We start from the raw sequence: 6,486 nt of genomic DNA on the forward strand, positions 1-6,486 counted from the left end.
ACCAGCCCAGAGATGGTCCCACCCACAAGGGGCCTTTCCCCCTTGATCACTAATTGAGAAAATGCCTTACAGTTGGATCTCATGGAGGCATTTCCCCAACTGAAGCTCCTTTCTCTGTGATAACTCCAGCCTGTGTCAAGTTGACACAAAACTAGCCAGTACATGATGTTTGGTTTCTAACAAACTCTATGAAAATGGCAACAATATTATCCAAGAGTGGCCACCTCTAAAATTACAGTCTCCTACTTATAGACTTTAAGCTATAAGGTTTTCTTTTACTTGGTCTTTTTAAAGTGAATTTGAGTGTAATTTGATCAAGAAAAAAAAATAAAGTGGCTAAATAGACTATACTAATTCTTAAACCAAAACACCCATACATTAATGTAATAAAATTTGACTGAAGATGAAAATATGTCAACAGCTAAGACTAAAAGAGAAACCTGCCCATCTCCCAAAAATATGAAGTCATGATCAAGCGCATGCCAAAATAATTAAAAATAAATGTTATGTGCCCACGACTCCTCAAAAGACTGGTGTACAAATAAATTCACAATATGAATTTAAATTAATTAAATGTCCTTACCTGATTTATTTGAAAGGGTTAAGGGTAGTTTATGCAGCGGAGAGATTACTCATTGCCTCTGGGAGGAATCAGGGATGGGGCTCAAATCTGGTCAATTTTCTCATCTGTAAAGGGAAGATAACTGCATGTACCTCATTGAGTTGCTTAGCAGAATTAAATTAGGTAGTTCAAGAACACGTGTTTAGCATGGTACCCAGCACACAGTAATCACTTACCATTAGCTACTATTAGAAGTAGTAAGTAGTAGTTTATTAGTATTATCATTTTCATCTCCAACCTACAGGGCTAAACTGCCCTCTCCCTGCTGCTAGCGGTTTCCTAATGGTACAGTGTAATTCTCCCCAATCCCGCTCTCCTACCTCCTTGGGGCTGGAGTTGCAGAATGCACTGACAAGTTTCTCCTGTGCTCCACATTTAAAATCTGCATCTAAAAAATGTTTGTAGCTTTGTAAAGAGCACTTAGGTATTGATTTCCTTCTGAGAGAAAACACGAGCAGAAGCCGGGCTTGGTGGCACACACCTTTTACCCCAGCATTTGAGAAGCAGAAACAGGTGCATTTCTGTGAATGGGAGGCCAGGCTGGTCTACATGGTAAGTTCCAGGACAGCCAGGGCCCCATAGTGAGACCCTGTCTCAAAAGGAAAAAAACAAAACAAAAAACCAAAAAAACATTGGAACAATGTTTGGTGCCAATGCTTGGCTTCTTCACTAGCACGCACAGCCCACCAGTAATCCCCATGCATACACACGTGGACACACACACACACACACACACACACCTGATTTGGTTAGAAGAGTCATCAGCTCCAGTTAATAATTCTTTACAACAAATGCTTCCTGAATCCCTGCCCGAGCCACAACTGTTGCAGAAATCCTACACTGCAGGACCACTAAGGAGAAACAGTAAGTTGTGACTAAACTCAGATTCTATTGTTCTAAGAATCTGAAGCCAAAGGCTGCTTCCTCAGTTCCTGAATCCGTTCACTTTTCCTTTCTCCTGGTGGTTCTCCGGAGCGGAGCGTCTGACAGCCTGGACACTTTCTCTGTCCTGGCCTCCCGTCTCTGGCCTCCACACCCAGCACAAAGCTGGCCAAGCTTCTTTTCATCTCACTTTCTAGGGTGATGAAAGGCCTACAGTGGGGCATAAGTGGACCATAGGCAGACTTCAGCAAACACTGCTCTTCTAAAGGCTCCAACTCAAACAAGTTTCAGCAAGTTACTGAATTTAAAAAAAAAAAAAAAAAAAAGCAGACTTCACAGGTGTGGTGGCTCATCATTCCTATACTCTCAACACTAGGGAGGTTGAGGCAGGAGGATTCTTGTGAATTCACTCAGGCCAGCTAGAACTAGTGTAAGATACTGTCTCCAAAAAAAAAAAAAAAAAAAAAGAAACAAAAAGAAAAACAAAAGCCGGGCGTGGTGGCGCACGCCTTTAATCCCAGCACTCGGGAGGCAGAGGCAGGTGGATTTTTGAGTTCAAGGCCAACCTGGTCTACAGAGTGAGTTCCAGGACAGCCAGGGCTACACAAAGAAACCCTGTCTTGAAAAACCAAAAAAAAAAAGGAAAACAAAAAGAAAAAAACAGAAGTTCTGTGGGAAGCTGGCTACAAGTTCAAGAACACTCAGCTATATGAACCCTCTCTCAACACACACACAAAGAAAGAAATTTAAAACTGAAATCTATCCCTATCTCCAATACCTTCAGAATTTTCAGAATGTAAAATTTCTTACAAAATTTAATATTTTCAGGTCAGTAGCTAGTTGAAATTTCTAAATAAACATCCAAAACCAAGTTATTTTATGATATTTAATCTATAAAATCACTAAGTTATACACGCAAAAGTATAAGTCACACAAGGTGTTTCAGGGAGTTATTCTCACTTTTCATTTGTATCTGACTCCAGATTCCAAATCAATGTATAGAAGTCACGCACACAAATCCACTTTCATTGCCTGAGACTCACTACTTCAGATCTACCTCTTTCTCTCATTTCAGCTGCCCTCCCACCCAGCCACACTGAGGCCAGCCGACCCTCTAACAGCCTCTGCCACCCCACCCCCTGCTCTCTGGCTCTCAGCCACCTCAGTTCCAAGCCTCTTCGCTGGCCATCCAGTCTTGCCCTCCCTTACTCTACCTACTCTATGCAACTACAACTCCGATCAGCTCTATTTTAAGTAAATGTATCTGGCCAAAGACTTTCAAGATCAACAGAACCCATGTTCCTTACCAGCAGAGAGCCGAGTCTGCACTCAGCACTATTCCACATTCCTTGCTCCAAGGCCACACAGAATCACACTTTGCAACAGAGAACACTCTATTTATTGTCCCTCGGCACTTCTTCTTCAGAGTTGCAGGTCCCACCTCCTGAAATACCTAACTCCTCCCATTTGCTTAGGGCAGAAAGACCAGTGCAAAAACCCTAGTAGGAAGGCCTCTCTAGCCAAGGTAGAAAAAACCTCTAGGTTAATAACCCATTCCTTATCATTCTAGGTTGTAAATATACTCAGTTTTCTTCCCCACCAAAATAGGGTGGAGATAGGGGAAGGAAAGGGGAGGGGGAACTACCTAGAGATACAGCTAGAAGCCCTGGGCTCAATAAGCAATACCCATGACCCATAAGTAAGTAACATTACAGGCCTAAAATCTCTACTCTGCAGGTTCAAAGTCATATTTATGCTAGAGACTCTTTTTAAATCAAACTAAGTAAAAATGGGTTTTTGTTTTGTTTTGTTTTATTGTCAGGCTAGGAAGTGGCAAAGGCAGCTGATCTGCTAGAGGAATGAATATCAATGACTCCTGTCACCTTCTCAGGCCACTCCAGAATCAGCCTACCATGGCCACAAGCTACCCAGGTCTTCAACGCCACAAAAGTAACTCTGTTCTTAAGGGGCACAAGCGGAGAGGATGTCAAATTCAAAGCACTCACAAGGCCCTGGGTTCAAAATTTGGTGCTACCAAAAAAAGAAACACAGAATTAAAGGAGCAAAGCAAACTCGCCATTCTGAAAGTGCAGAGCCTCATTTCCACAGCCATGCTACAGGACAGGTAAGACGAACAGAGTTTTGGTTTCTTTGAGACAAGTCTCACCCTGGCCCAGGCCGGCCTGAACTCACGCAAACAGCTCAGGCTGACATTGACTCTCAATACTCCTGCCAGAGCCTCCCAAGTTCTGAGACTGCAGACGAGCTACCAGTTCTAACTCGAAGCTAAAATTAATAAAACCAGTAGCTTTTTATTTCAAATCATGAGAGTATGTGTGGGTCTGTGTTTGGGCCTGTGCATTGACGATCTGGAGCTACAGTCAGAAGCTGGGAAGGCAGGAACTGGGAACTGAACTTGGGTCTCCTGGGAGAGCGGCTGACACTGTCACCCATGTCTCTAGCGCTTTACTTCTTCATTGCTATTGTGTGGACAAGACTGTATCTATATGCTGGTGTATGAAGGTGTGAGTGCTGGTGCTACGGTCCAAAGAGGGTTTCAGAACATCTGGAGCTAAAGTTTCAGGCAGCACCGCTGCGGGTGCTGGACACCAAATTTTAGTTTCCTAGAAGAGCAACAAAAGTTTTTTTTTTTTTTTTTTTTTTTTTTTTTTGGTTTTTCGAGACAGGGTTTCTCTGTGTAGTCCTAGCTGTCCTGGAACTCACTCTGTAGACCAGGCTGGCCTCGAACTCAGAAATCCGCCTGCCTCTGCCTCCGGAGTGCTGGGATTAAAGGCGTGCGCCACCACGCCCGGCGCAACAAAAGTTCTTAACTGCTGAGCTATCTCTCCAGCCTGCCTCTAGTAATAATAATATAATAAAATAATAATGATAATCTATAAATGATAGATATTAGTATTATTATTATAGATAAGGCCTCCGTATTTAGCTCTAGAACTCACTTTGTAGTAGACCAGGATGGCTTCACATTCACCAAGCTCCTCCTGCCTCTGCTTCCTGAGTGCTGGGACTAAAGGCATGTGCCACCACACAAGAGAAATCTTTTAAGATTATTTTGTACAGTAAGGTTAGTTTTAGGGGCTGCCAAGATAGTTCAGTGGATAAAGATGCTTCCTGTCAATCCGACAACCTGAGTTCAATTCCTGGGACCAATCCGGCAGAATCAGAAAACGTGACTCCCACCAGTTGTCCTCTGACCCTCACATACATGCTGTGGCATACACAGACACACAGACACATTAATAAAATACAGTAACATTTGTAAAGGACTAATTATAAGGTGCCCCATCACTAAGATTAAAGACCACTGCGATTCTAAAGCCTAAGCTTTAACCATCTGAAAGCATGCACACGACACGACTCCTACCTTTCTTCGTTTTCTAAGCTTATGCTTATGTTGTATGTAAGTGTGTATTTTAGTAAGAAAAAAACAAACAAACAAACAAGGTGTTCCTTAGATAGTGTTACTACAGAATGTAGGTGGGCTAGAAAATCACTAATCCTATAGCGAAGAATTTTATTTTCCTTTCCTGATAAAGAAACCAAAGATTAAGAGGAAAAGGGATCAGCGCCTAGTCCAGAGCCCTGTCCAACCATGCACAACCACACGACGGTGGCTAGAGTTCACCAAAAGAGATGCAGGTTTTCCCTAGAGGGACTGGGGGAGGGGAGGAGTAAGCAGGATTATACTGTTTATTATCTAGCCAGGCTGGCCTTGAATTTGAGATCCTCTGGTCTCAACTTCTCTAGCCTTTGATTACAGGCATCCACTACCATCTCTGACTAAGAATTAGTTTTAAGAGTAAAAATCCCATCCATAAGGCCAGCACAAGTGGGAAGAGCACTGTGAATCAAAGGCTAGCTTAACCCAAGGAGCTCCAGGCTGAGAGAGCCTGTCTCCAAAATATACCCTTTCTCATAACTAACTAACTAGACAGACAAACAGATCAATCACATTGTGCAAAACAGTTAGAACCAAGCATCTGTCACCTTGAATCAGGGAAGGAAAAACAGGATGCCTAGCATTTTAACTTAAATTTCTCCCAAATCTCAAAGTGGCCAGGAGCATTGTCTAAAGTCAGCATTTACACAGAGGCCTCTGGGACACAGCCACAGCTGATGCAGTGGGAGGCGGCTGGGCTGTGCTCTGACAACAGAGCTGTATTCACCCTAGATTCCATCCCGTGCAGGCCCCCTACCCCCCTGCCAGGCTCACCTCCTGCTTCCCAGGCTACCAGGTGTGGGAAGCAGCTGTCTTCAGATGCAGATGTTTGGGCTTCCGGTATCTAAGACCCCCAGTGCAGGCCTCCATACTCAGAGCTGAGCCCACAGGATCTTAGGGAAGGATGAATTTCAAGTGTTTGCATGGACTAATGTGTTTACGTGTTAAGACTTCAGATTGTTTAAGTCCATCTAAACTAAAATTTTCAATCCTTTCAAATTAGCAGCAATAGGAGCCAGACAGAGGACTCAGCAATCGACAGCATTTGTTGCTCAGGACCCAGACCAGTCCCAGCACTTCTGTGGCTGCTCAAACCATCTTGAACTCCCATTCTGGGGAATCTGACACCCTCTTCTGGCCTTCTCAGGCATAACACCCACATGATGCACAGAGGAACGTACCAGCAGGCAAAAATCACACACACACACACACACAAATAAAAATTTTAAAATAGCAGCAATATAATTTTCTGGAAAAAGAACAGTGATGACAGGATTCACAAATCTCTTTATAAAACCTTTCACAGAAAAGTTGATTATTTCAGACTTATAAGTTAAACATCTACTTTTTCTTCTCTTTTTTCTTTTTTCTTTTCTTTCTTTCTTTTTTTTTTTTTTTTTTTTTTTTTTTTTTTTTTTGAGACAGGTTTTCTCTGTGTAGTCCTAGCTGCCCTGTAACTCTCTCTGTGTGTAGACCAGGCTAGCCTTGAACTCTAAGATCCACCTGCTTCTGCCTCCTAAAT

General features: G+C 42.9%; 1 protein-coding gene across 8 annotated transcripts in view; it reads right to left on the reverse strand.

The window, feature by feature from the left end:
• Ino80d (INO80 complex subunit D) overlaps positions 1-6,486 on the reverse strand; it is a 63,996-nt gene that overhangs the window by 54,534 nt on the left and 2,976 nt on the right. For 5 of the 8 annotated variants that reach the window (XM_021169692.2, XM_021169608.2, XM_029474898.1 and 2 more), the window contains exon 2: positions 584-687. The exons of 2 other annotated variants lie outside the window; for them this stretch is intronic. The gene's annotated coding sequence lies outside the window, so the exon portion shown is untranslated. Of the gene's footprint in view, positions 1-583; positions 688-5,738; positions 6,310-6,486 lie in introns of those variants that run through there. One more of the 8 variants, XM_029474903.1, reaches the window with a different exon arrangement.

Source organism: Mus caroli, chromosome 1, assembly GCF_900094665.2.
Source record: "Mus caroli chromosome 1, CAROLI_EIJ_v1.1, whole genome shotgun sequence".
NCBI lineage: Eukaryota > Metazoa > Chordata > Mammalia > Rodentia > Muridae > Mus > Mus caroli.